At 46.4% G+C, this 13,265-nt stretch overlaps 1 pseudogene; it reads right to left on the bottom strand.

Annotated features, from left to right (window-relative positions):
• Positions 1-12,530: 12,530 nt before the first annotated feature.
• On the bottom strand, positions 12,531-12,648 carry LOC126215464 (5S ribosomal RNA; annotated as a pseudogene).
• Positions 12,649-13,265: the final 617 nt, after the last annotated feature.

Raw genomic sequence — 13,265 nt, 5'->3', positions numbered from 1 at the left:
AGCGTGCAAGATGGCTTTATGTAACGCCATAGAAGAGCCAAAGAAACTGGTAAACCTGCCTAATACCGTGTAGGCTCCCCGCGAGCAGACGGAAGTGCCGCAACACGACGTGGCACAGACTCGACTAACGTCTGAGGTAGTGATGGAGGGAACTGACACCAGGAATCCTCCAGGGCTGCCCATAAATCCGTAAGAGTACGAGGGGTGGAGATCTCTTATGAACAGCACGTTGCAAGGCATGCTCAATAATGTTCATGTCTGGGGAGTTTGGTGACCAGAAGAAGTGTTTAAACTCAGAAGAGTGTTCCTGGAGCCACTCTGTAGCAATTCTGGACGAGCCGGGTGTCGGACTGTCCTGCTGGAATTGCCCAAGACTGTCGGAACGCACAATGGACAAAAATGGATACAGGTGATCAGACAGGATGCTTACGTACGTGTCACCTGTCTAAGTCGTATTTAGACGTGTCAGGGGTCCCATATCACTCCAACTGCACACGCCCCACACTATTACAGAGCCTCCACCAGCTTGAACAGTCCCCTGCTGACATGCAGGGTCCGTGGATTGATGAGGTTGTCTCCATACCCGTACACGTCCATCCGGTCAATACAATTTGAAACAAGACTCATCTGACCAGGCAACATGTTTCCAGTCATCCGTAGTCCTTATCAGTATTGACGGGCGCAGGCAAGGCATAAGTCTTTGTGTCGTGCGGTCATAAAGGGCACACGAGTGCGCCTTCGGAAGCAAAAGCCCATATCGATGATGTTCCGTTCAATGGTTCGCACGCTGACGCTTGTTGATGGCCTTGCGTTGAAATCTGCAGCAATATACGGAAGGGTTGCACATCTGTCACGTTGAACGATTCCCTTGAGTCGTCCTTAGTCTTGTTCTTGCAGGATCTTTTACCGGCCGCAGTGATGTCGGAGATTTGATGTCTTACCAGATTCCTGATATTCACGGTACACTCGTGAAATGGTCATACGGGAAAATCTGCAATTCATCTCTCCCTCGGATATACTGTTTCCCATCGCTCGTCCACCAACACCACGTACAAACTCATTTAAACCTTGATGAGCTGCCATTTTAGCAGCAGTAACCAATCTGACAACTGCGCCAGACAGTTGTTTTATACAGGCTTTGCCGACCGCACCGCCGTATTCTGCCTATTTACGTATCTCTATATATGAACATGCATAGCTATATCAGTTTCTTTGGCGCTTCAGCGTATGTCAGTAGATGAGAAACAGTCGCTGTAATGTAGTTTCTGATCACAGAAGTATTATTCCACTCATGGAGCACAATCTCCTTGAGGACGATAATGCAAGGCCACACACGAGCGCTGCAACAAGCCGACACCTTGCAGCCAGTGTCATCGATCATCCTCCATATAGCCTCGGCGGGGCCCCAACCGATTTTCATTTCCTTCTAAGACTTAAAGGGCACTTGACTTTGACAGTGATGAAGCGGTGCAAGCAGTGGTGAAGCTGGGGCTCCGTCAACGACGTCAAACATTTTACAGCGACGGTATCATTAAACTGGTCTCTCATTGGAAGAAATGTGTTCGTCGCCAGGATGTCTATGTTGAGAAATAAATATGTAGACATGCGTAATACAAATAAAGAATGTTAAGCACTCCGTCTTCAGGCCACAAGTGGTCCATCGGAACCATCCGACCGCCGTGTCATCCTCAGTGGAGGATGCAGATAGGAGGGGCGTGTGGTCGGCGCACCACTCTCCCCGTCGTTATGATGGTTTTCTTTGATTGGAGCCGCTACTATTCGGTCGAGCAGCTCTTCAATTGGCAACACGAGGCTGAGTGCACCCCGAAAAATGGCAACAGCACATGGCGGCCTGGACGGTCACCCATCCAAGTGCCGGCCACGCCTGAGACCGCTTAACTTGCGTGATCTGTCGGGAACTGGCGTATCCACTGCGGCAAGGCCGTTGCCACAAGACTGTTAATACCGTTTATTTTATTTGAAAAACGCTAAGAGTTTTCGCATTAAAAATTCGGAGTCAGTACTTTCCAGCACAATGCCGTGTATACACTGGTGGGTATAATTTAAGGACGAAAGTAATTTTCACATGACGTGCCACTGCCAACTAACGCAGCTCGATTAAAATTGGAACGTACAAAAGAAAAAAAAATGCTACAGCATAGAGCAGAAGGCAAGTGGGAGAGACGCGCAATGATACTTTGATTCACAGACAATAATTACACTGAAGTCATCGCGTTTCATGACGGTCCCCTGGACATTACAAACGGCGGTATATGATTTTTTAACAACACGCGTGATCACGAACGACAAAGCACGTTCTGCAACTCTATGCAATGCTGACCGTAAGGGTGGTGGGAAGCTCTTGTGGTACAGTGTTCCATTCCTCCACCAACGGGGTTGACAACTGGTGGATGGTGGTTGGTGTATGCGGACATGCTGCAGTACGAGTCCCCAAAGCATTCCACACGTGTTCGATAGGATTTGAGGTACAGGAAGGGGAAGCACATGCAATTCGCCGAACATCCTCTCGTTCCAAGTGCTCCTCACTTCCGCTGTTGGGCACGGCCGCGCATTGTCACTCATAAAACTGTGGTCCAGGCCGAATGAACCCATGAAAAGACGCACGAGGGGAAGCAGTACAGCGTGAGTGTACCGGCAGCGGCCTTGCCGCAGTGGATACGCCGTTTCCCGTCAGGTCACCGAAGTTAGGCTCTGTCGGGTGTGGCCGAAACTTGGATGGGTGACCATCCAGGTCGCCATGCGCTGTTGCCATTTTTCAGGGTGCACTCAGCCTCATGATGCCAATTGAGAAGCTACTCAATAGTAGTGGCTCCGGACGAAGAAAACCATCATAACGACCAGGAGAGCGGTGTGCTGACCAACGTCCCTCCTATCCGCATCCTCGCCTGAGGATGACACGGCGGTCGGATGGTCCCGATGGTCCACTTGTGGCCTGAAGACGGAGTGCTGAGTGTACCGTCTTCAAAGATTTGGAGGTCAGTACATTCATGCAACATTATGCCTCCTCGCACCATAACAAATGGACCACCAAAACTATCATTTTCGACAGTGGTCCTAGATGGATTACACGTTCCCCCTTCTCGCCTAATGAGGGTACGTCCAGTTTTTTGAACACGATCGTTTTGTTGGTCGAGGTATTATGAGTTGGGGATACATAATGTTGCACGGGCATACTACCCTCTAAATCTTTGAACACGGTACCCTTTCCAATCAAAGTTAGCATGACACTGTATGTCTTCTCCATGTGCTTCGTTTCAGGGGTGCATCCGGCCCAGATTACTTTGTTCTGGATGACAACACGCGAGCGCATTGAACAGTGCAGACGCAGGATCTCTTGCAACGAAAGGATATTCGGCAAATGGACTAGCCTGTCCGTTCCCACGACTTAAGTTCTGTAGACCAAGCGTGGAATGTGCTAAGGAGACGTACAGCAGGACGTCCACACACACCAGCGACCATACGGCGGTTGCTAACCGCGCTTGTGCTAGAACAGAATGCCCTACCACAAGAACTCGTTGCCAACCTTGAAGCCAGTGTGGGAGCATGTTGCAGGAGCATGCACTCCCATCCGTGGATTTTTCGGATGATTTGCCTTTCAGCATTTTTGATATTTTCGAGGTCTCCTTTGTAGCCGGCCGCTGTGGACGAGCGGTTCTAGGCACCCAGGCCGGAACCACGCGACTGCTACGGTCGCAGGTTCGAATCCTGCCTCGGGCATGGATGTGTGTGATGTCCTTACGTTAGTTAGGTTTAACTAGTTCTAAGTTCTAGGGGACTGATGACCACAGCTGTTAAGCCCCATAGTGCTCAGAGCCATTTCTCTTTTGTAATTAAGGTTTAGAGTCTCGCTGGCGTAGTTTCAGGTTTGATAACAATTGTGTAGTGTCGAGCTTTTGTGTTGATGTTTATGTATTTTTTATTGTAGATGCTCACAACCTTTCCATATGCTTCCCGCATTTTGAGTTCCCGTGTTTTTTGTGATAATCTCTCTCTACATCTACATCTACATTTATACTCTTCAAGACATCCAGCGGTGTGTGGCGGAGGGCACTTTACGTGCCATTGTCATTACCTCCCTTTCCTGTTCCAGTCGCGTATGGTTCGCGGGAAGAACGACTGCCGGAAAGCCTCCGTGCGCGCTCGAATCTCTCTAATTTTACATTCGTGATCTCCTCGGGAGGTATACGGAGGGGGAAGCAATATATTCGATACCTCATCCAGAAACGCACCCTCTCGAAACCTGGACAGCAAGCTACACCGTGATGCAGAGTCTGCCACTTGACTTTGCTAAACATCTCCGTAACGCTATCACGCTTACCAAATAACCCTGTGACGAAACGCGCCGCTCTTCTTTGGATCTTCTCTATCTCCTCTGTCAACCCGACCTGGTACAGATCACACACTGATGAGCAATAGTCAAGTATAGGTCGAACGAGTAAGCCACCTCCTTTGTTGATGGACTACATTTTCTCTCTCCCAATGAAATTCAACCTGGCACCCGCCTTACCAACAATTAATTTTACATGATCATTCCACTTCAAATAGTTCCGTACGCATACTCCCAGATATTTTACAGAAGTAACTGCTACCAGTGTTTGTTCCGCTACCATATAATCATACAATAAAGGATCCTTCTTTCTATGTATTCGCAATACATTACATTTGTCTGTGTTACGGGTCAGTTGCCACACCCTTCACTAAGTGCCTATCCGCTGGAGGTCTTCCTGCATTTCGCTGCAATTTTCTAATGCTGCAACTTCTCTGTGTACTACAGCATCATCCGCGAAAAGCCTGTGAACTTCCGACACTTTCTACTAGGTCATTTATATATATTGTGAAAAGCATGGTCCCATAACACTCTCCTGTGGCACGCCAGAGGTTACTTTAACGTCTGTAGACGTCTCTCCATTGAGAACAACATGCTGTGTTGTATTTGCTAAAAACTCTTCAGTCCGTAGGCTCTTACTTTGTTTATCAGGCGGCTGTGCGGAACTGTATCGAACGCCTTCCGGAAGTCAAGGAAAATGGCATCTACCTGGGAGCCTGTATCTAATATTTTCTGGGTCTCATGAACAAATAAAGCGAGTTGGGACTCACACGATCGCTGTTTCCGGAATCCATGTTTATTCCTACAGAGTAGATTCTGGGTTTCCAGAAATGACATGATACGCGAGCAAAAAACATGTTCTAAAATTCTACAATAGCTCGATGTCAGATATATAGGCCTATAGTTTTGCGCATCTGCTCGACGACCCTTCTTGAAAACTGGACTACCTGTGCTCTTTTCCAATCATTTGGAACCTTCCGTACCTCTAGAGACTTGCGGTACACGGCTGTTAGAAGGGGGGCAAGTTCTTTCGCGTACTCTGTGTAGAATCGAATTGGTATCCCGTCAGGTGCAGTGGACTTTCCTCTGTTGAGTGATTTCAGTTACTTTTCCATTCCTTGGAGACTTAATTCGATGTCAGTCATTTTTTCGTTCGTGCGAGGATTTAGGGAAGGAACTGCAGTGCGGTCTTCCTCTGTGAAACAGCTTTGGAAAAAGGTGTTTAGTATTTCAGCTTTACGCGTGTCATCCTCTGTTTCAATGCCATTATCATCCCAGAGTGTCTGGATATGCTGTTTCGATCCGCTTACTGATTTAACGTAAGACCAGAACTTCCTAGGATTTTCCGTCAAGTCGGTACATAGAATGTTCCTGTAGGCTCAACAATTACTCCCAAGTACTTAAAGAGGTTAACCTTGCTTACTGTGCCATATTTTGTGTTTTGATGTATTTTATAGCCACGAACGCGGTTTTAGAAAAAGAAATTTGCAGTCCAACTTTCTCGGCACATTCTTTGAGGACTTCAATCTGATGGATTGCTGTTTGTTCATCACCAGAAAGGACCGCGAGGTCATCAGCGAAGGATAGGCGTGTGACGCCGACGCTATCCTTTTCTTTTCCTAGCCTGATGGGTCTCCAGATGTTTTGATTTTTCAGGTCTGGTTGACATTCTTTGATGACTTTGTCCAAAACGATGTTGAAAGGTAGTGGGTAGAGGCTATCCCCTTGACGGACGCCAGTCTTGATGGAAAAAGGTTGTGAGATTTCTCCGCTGAATTTGACTTTGGAAGTTGTGTCTGTTTGGGTCTGTTGGATGAGCCGTTGTGTTTTTGGATCCAGATTTTTTTTTTTAGTATATTAAACAGGGACTGTCGGTCGATGGAGTCGTAAGTTTTCTTGAAGTCGACAAATGTTATAACAATAATAATAATTATTATTATTATCATTAATGCCAATTATTATTCATTGTTATTATTTGTGTTGGTAATTATAATTGTCCTCATAATATCTTATGTACGTAACTGAACAGTATGTTTGATATGCTTAACTGGGCAAGAATAACGCATAGAAATTGAGAATACTTTTGGAGTGTTTTTGCTATGTGTTCTTCCTGGTTTGGCTAAATACACAATAAGTAAATAAATAATTTCATCAACTGATAGAATGTGTGACCAAAATTTAGGTGATCTGATTCGTATCATGGTCTCTCCTCGTATGGGCTGGATGTAGCCGCTGTCTTGGTCTACATCTATATCTACATCCATACTCCGCAAGCCACCTGACGGGGTGTGACGGAATGTACCTTGAGTACTTCTATCGGTTCTCCCTTCTATTCCAGTCTCGTATCGTTCGTGGAAAGAAAGATTGTCGGTATGCCTCAATGTGGACTCTAATCTCTCTGATTTTATCCTCGTGGTCTCTCGCGAGATATACGTAGGAAGGAGCAATATACTGCTTGACTCCTCGGTGAAGGTATGTTCTCGAAACTTCAACAAAAGCCCGTACCGAGCTACTGAGCGTCTCTCTTGCAGAGTATTCCACTGGAGTTTATCTATCATCTCTGTAACGCTTTCGCGATTACTAAATTATCCTGTAACGAAGCGCGCTGCTCTCCGTTGGATCTTCTCTATCTCTTCTATCAACCCTATTTGGTACGGATCCCACACTGGTGAGCAGTATTCAGGCAGTGGGCGAACAAGTGTACTGTATCTAGAATGAAATTTTCACTCTACAGCGGAGTGTGCGCTAAATTATCCTGTAACGAAGCGCGCTGGTCTCCGTTGGATCTTCTCTATCTCTTCTATCAACCCTATTTGGTACGGATCCCACACTGGTGAGCAGTATTCAGGCAGTGGGCGAACAAGTGTACTGTATCTAGAATGAAATTTTTACTCTACGGCGGAGTGTGCGCTGACACGAAACTTTCCTGGCAGATTAAAACTGTGTGCCGGACAGTGACCCGAACTCGGGACCTTTGCCTTTCGCGGGCAACTGCTCTCCCGAGTTCGAGTCTCGGTCCGGCATACAGTTATAATCTGCCGGGAAGTTTCAAGTGTACTGTAACCTACTTCCTTTGTTTTCGGATTGCATTTCCTTAGGATTCTTCCAATGAATCTCGTCGATGTGAGCGTGAATCGGTCTGGAAAAGCGTCCGACCTACAAAGCGCCGAGGCAAAGTGTTTGTTGACTGAAGCGCGAAATCAGCGATGAGCGCGAGACTCTCTGGCCCGTCAACCTAGCCTGCAGCTCGCCGGTGCGTCTGCAGCGCCTTCCGGTGCGGCACAGACAGCTGTGGGACTGCGGGCTCGTGTTTGTCGGCGTTCCGTTCCTCGGAGGCGGCAGCTGTTCCGGGAACCGCCAACACGCGCCGGCTGGCAGTCGGCCGTGACTCTCAGCACTGCAACTGCTGGCTTCCGGCCGCGCTGCCGGCGGTCCTTCAGAGCCCGTGGCTGCAAGCAATCACACCACTCGCTCACCTGTCGATATGCAAGACTGCTCCCAGTCGCCCCTTTCTGGTACACACAACGACACGGCTAACTGGGTGGTTGCCTACGCTGATGACCTTATCGTCGTGTCACCTACAAGCTCCAGGTCCCAATTAGAGAGGAAAGCCACGCGACTCCTCGCATCCATCGGTCTGTGGTGCACGAACAACAAACTCGCAATACCAACTCGCATTCTTATAGGACAACTATCCAAGGAGTTCCACCCAATAATATCCAAACAGCAGACTCCGTACACAATTTATTATACAGGGTGATTCAAAAAGAATACCACAACTTTAAAAATGTGTATTTAATGAAAGAAACATGATATAACCTTCTGTTATACATCATTACAAAGAGTATTTAAAAAGGTTTTTTTTCACTCAAAAACAAGTTCAGATGTGTTCAATATGGCGCCCTCCAGACACACGAGCAATATCAACTCCAACTCGTTCCACACTCTCTGTAGCATATCAGGCGTAACAGTTTGGATAGCTGCTGTTATTTCTCGTTTCAAATCATCAATGGTGGCTGGGAGAGGTGGCCGAAACACCATATCCTTAACATACCCCCATAAGAAAAAATCGCAGGGGGTAAGATCAGGGCTTCTTGGAGGCCAGTGATGAAGTGCTCTGTCACGGGCTGCCTGGCGACCGATCCATCGCCTCGGGTAGTTGACGTTCAGGTAGTTACGGACAGATAAGTGCCAATGTGGTGGCGCTCCATCCTGCTGAAATATGAATTGTTGTGCTTCTTGTTCGAGCTGAGGGAACAGCCAATTCTCTAACATCTCCAGATACTGTAGTCCAGTTACAGTAGCACCTTCGAAGAAAAAGGGACCAAAAACTTTATTGGCTGAAATGGCACAGAAAACGTTCACCTTAGGCGAGTCACGTTCATACTGAGTTGTTTCCCGCGGATTCTCAGTGCCCCATATACAGACATTGTGACGGTTGACTTTCCCATTAGTGTGGAAAGTTGCTTCATCACTAAACACAATCTTTGAAACGAAAGATTCATCTGTTTCCATTTGAGCAAGGATAAAATCACAGAAATCGATTCTTTTAATCTCATCAGCTGCTGACAGTGCTTGAACCAATTTCAGACGATAAGGTTTCATAACTAACCTTTTTCGTAGGACTCTCCATACAGTTGATTGTGGAATTTGCAGCTCTCTGCTAGCTCTGCGAGTCGATTTTCCTGGGCTGCGAACAAATGCTTGCTGGATGCGTGCTACATTTTCATCACTCGTTCTCGGCCGTCCAGAACTTTTCCCTTTGCACAAACACCCATTCTCTGTAAACTGTTTATACCAACGTTTAATACACCACCTATCAGGAGGTTTAACACCATACTTCGTTCGAAATGCACGCTGAACAACTGTCGTCGATTCACTTCTGCCGTACTCAATAACACAAAAAGCTTTCTGTTGAGCGGTCGCCATCTTAGCTTCAATTGACGCTGACGCCTAGTCAACAGCGCCTCAAGCGAACAAATGTACAACTAAATGAAACTTTATAGCTCCCTTAATTCGCCGACAGATAGTGCTTAGCTCTGCCTTTTGTCGTTGCAGAGTTTTAAATTCCTAAAGTTGTGGTATTCTTTTTGAATCACCCTGTATTACCAATACCAAGCTCCTTTAAATAACAACAAATTCACATAACTTACAAAACTTAAGAAATGGTTAAAGAGTGAGCTTTAAAAAACAATAACGGCAGCTTGCCACCATAAAATCAGGAACCTTTTACAACAGTGCTTTTAGAGTTTATCCAAAAAACAAAATGCAATAATAAGTTAACTTGGCATCACAATTTAAAATGATTTATATAAAAAAAACTTTACGATAATGGCGCTTGGCACCATAAAATGAAAGAAGCGCAACACACAACCAATAAATATAATAACAAAATAATCTCATACAACCAAAGGGCGCGGGCAACTCCCAACGCAATCACAGACGAGCGAACTCTCAACACTTCGGAACCTTCCCACTAGAAACGGTCCCCGAAATAAACCGCTGAGAGCTCCCCGACATGCCTCCTACAACTGCCCATCACTTACGCACCTTGGTTATGTTCTGTAACACACGACAGATAATATCAACACAAGATAAAATTCAAAATACAGTGTAACATCCCGACAGCACATGATAGCCACAGCGCCGTTAACTCGGGCGCTCTTAATAAGTACTGGAAGCCAACACCAAATCTCAAACAATTCTCGCTTCCTAAAACGAAACAATAAAAGCCAAGCGCACATGAATAGTCAAACCTGAACATACCACTAAATGCTTTTACACAACCAAATTGACGAGATCGTGTTGTTCAGGTCCCAGAAGACCACATATACCAAGCAGCAGTAATTCACTATGTATATACTGTCCAAAACCGCCCTTCATTGGCAGACTTTACCTAACACCTCGACTGCCAAATGTACAATGCATGAACGCAACTGCGAGCAGGACTCCAGTTGAGCAAATAAATTAGTACCAACAAATATCGTGACGAGCCACACACACAGGAAAAAGTTCCAACAACACCGTCGCACATCAGAAAAGTTCAGAAACCGCTGCTGGAGCTTCCATGGGAAAATCCGAAGAGCCAACCGAGCCCACACCCTAACCTGGCAGACGACTCCAAAATTCAGCAACTAGTTGTCTCCGGGCCAGAGTATCACAGGACCCCACCGGATCTCCACATGAGACAGGCAGGCAGAACAACTACGCCGACTCCAATTAATCACCATCGCATGGCCAGCACAGGGGCGAGGCGCCTCCGCCCCAGACCACTCTGCTCATATTGCGAGGCACAACAACCTTAGCGCTAGTCACTAGCAGGTCAGGCAGATCGAACTTCACGTTCCGTCCAGTCCCCGGAAAACCAACTACCCTCTCGCTTTCCGCCGGCCACCGCAAACACACGCCAGCAACGTCATAGCAAATCGCCACCGGAGCACCACCCGCTCCAGGACAGCGAACTATAATCTATTACAGTGCGCGCTCTGAACAAGATCACAGGTTAGCGGCGCGCGCCATATCACTGTTTACTTGAAATTTTAAACATTGTAAATGTTTTTTATTCCAGTCTTAGATCACCATAAGAATTCTTTAGACGATGACCGGTTTCTGTCCGTAATGACCACCCTCAGATCTTTTTTACACCATAATGGCATATGGTTGCAATAATGACTGTGTGGACGATGCGGCCTACTCTACACCTTATTTTAGATCTGTATGACGACGCTACGCTGATTATATGTATATGTTTTGACGATGCCATTATGGCCTTATCACTTTAGGTTCAAATGGCTCTGAGCACTATGGGACTCAACTTCTGAGGTCATTAGTCCCCTAGAACTTAGAACTAGCTAAACCTAACTAACCTAAGGACATCAGACACATCCATGCCCGAGGCAGGATTCGAACCTGCGACCGTAGCGGTCTCGCGGTTCCAGACTGCAGCGCCCAGAAGCGCACGGCCACTTCGGCCGGCTATCACTTTAGGACATGGTGTAAAAAAGATCTGAGGATGGTCATTACGGACTGAAACCGGTCATCGTCTAAAGAATTCATATTGTGATCAAAGACTGGAATAAAAAATATTTGACAGTATTGGATCACTGTTTGTATACGCGGCCATGTCGCAGTTGGCTTTAAACATTTTTATTGGCTGAGGTCCAGCAACCGTGCGTTAACTTAATTACAGGATGTATGTATGGCCACCTCGGTCGCACAAAATTATTGTCAAATTGGCCATGGTTTCGGCAGCAGTAAGGCAGTCTTCATCAGAATAAAAATTACATAGGATTACCTATAAAATATAATGACATGGCTCAAAAATGATGTTTTTCACCCGTGGTGTGATTACATGTAAGTACACTGTTTGTACATTTTATAGAAGTAATCGTATTAAGTGTATTGTATTTTTGAGCCATGTCATTATGTTTTCTAGGTAATCGTACGTAATTTTTATCCTGATGAAGACCGCCTTAGTGTTCTCGAAACCATGGTCCATTTGACAATAATTTTGTGCAACCGAGATGCCTATAGATACATCCTGTAATTAAAAAAAAAAAACTGTTTACCTACTTCTACGAGGCACAGTGAAAAGAAATCCAGTTATAAAGTTAAACAACGTATCTATAAAAAGGAAAACTATGACCAGATACCTTGGCATTTATAATGACGAACTGTTGCAGTTTAACGAACATGCCAGACGGACAAATGACAAAGTGACGCCGAGCGGTCTAAGCCGCTGCAGTCATGGACTTTGCGGCTGGTCCCGGCGGAGGTTCGAGTCCTCCCTCGGGCATGGGTGTGTGTGTTTGTCCTTAGGGTAATTTAGGTTAAGTAGTGTGTAAGCTTAGAGACTGATGACCTTAGCAGTTAAGTCCCATAAGACTTCACACACATTTGAACATTTGCCAAAGCAACGAAACTCATGCATGAACTTGCAAGACTGTACACTGTAAGATACAGACTAAAACTAAGCTCCATCCGTCAGGTCTTGTAAGCCCCAACGACACCGACCGGCTGCCGTGTCATCCTCAGCCCACAGGCGTCACTTGGTGCCGATACGGAGGGGCATGTGGTCAGCACACCGCTCTCCCAGCCGTATGACAGTTTAGGACACCGCAGCCGCTACTTCTCAGTCAAGTAGCTCCTCACTTTGCCTCACAAGGGCTGAGTGCTGCCCGCTTGCCAACAGCGCTCGGCAGACCGGACGGTCACCCATCCAAGTGCTAGCCCAGGCCGACAGTGCTTAACTTCGGTGATCTGACGGGAACCGGTGTTACCACTGCGGCAAGGCCTTCGGTCAAGATACAGATTACCCCTTCAGACAATGAGGGCATATTACATAGCGCACTTTGAGTTAATAACTTGTTTTGCGGCTAGTGCTTGGGCATATAAATTACGCTTACGTACTGGGGATGGGCAAAATAATGTCACCAGTGGTACTAATGGGATAGTTGTGTTTGATGGTCAAAAATACAGGTAAGGCACGTGTCGCGCTGGACTGTGCGTGTTCAGTTCTGACTAGGCATCAGTGCAGGTTGTTTACGAGTAGTGCACACTTCGTATTGGCATCCAGAGGCCGAGGTCGACGTGCAATGAAAGGCCTAACACAATTCGAAAGGGGCCCGATTAACTGGAGTATCAGTAACCAAGACAGCCAACTTATTAAATGTTTCTAGAGCAACTATTTCAACAGTCACGACAGCCTACACAAAACATGGAAAGACATCATCGTGTAAACGTAATAGTGGGCGCAAATCAAAACTAAATGACAGAGATCGTCGTACGCTAACACGAATTGTGTCAAAACAACGCAAAACTCAGGCAGCTAAGGTGGCTGCAGAGCTCAATAGCCATCTTCGAGGCCCCGTATCTATCGACACTGTCCTCTGAGAACTCCATTAAGCGAATATTCGTG

The sequence above is a fragment of the Schistocerca nitens genome, chromosome 12 (genome assembly GCF_023898315.1).
Source record: "Schistocerca nitens isolate TAMUIC-IGC-003100 chromosome 12, iqSchNite1.1, whole genome shotgun sequence".
NCBI lineage: Eukaryota > Metazoa > Arthropoda > Insecta > Orthoptera > Acrididae > Schistocerca > Schistocerca nitens.
This window is presented reverse-complemented; position numbering and strand designations above follow the sequence as displayed.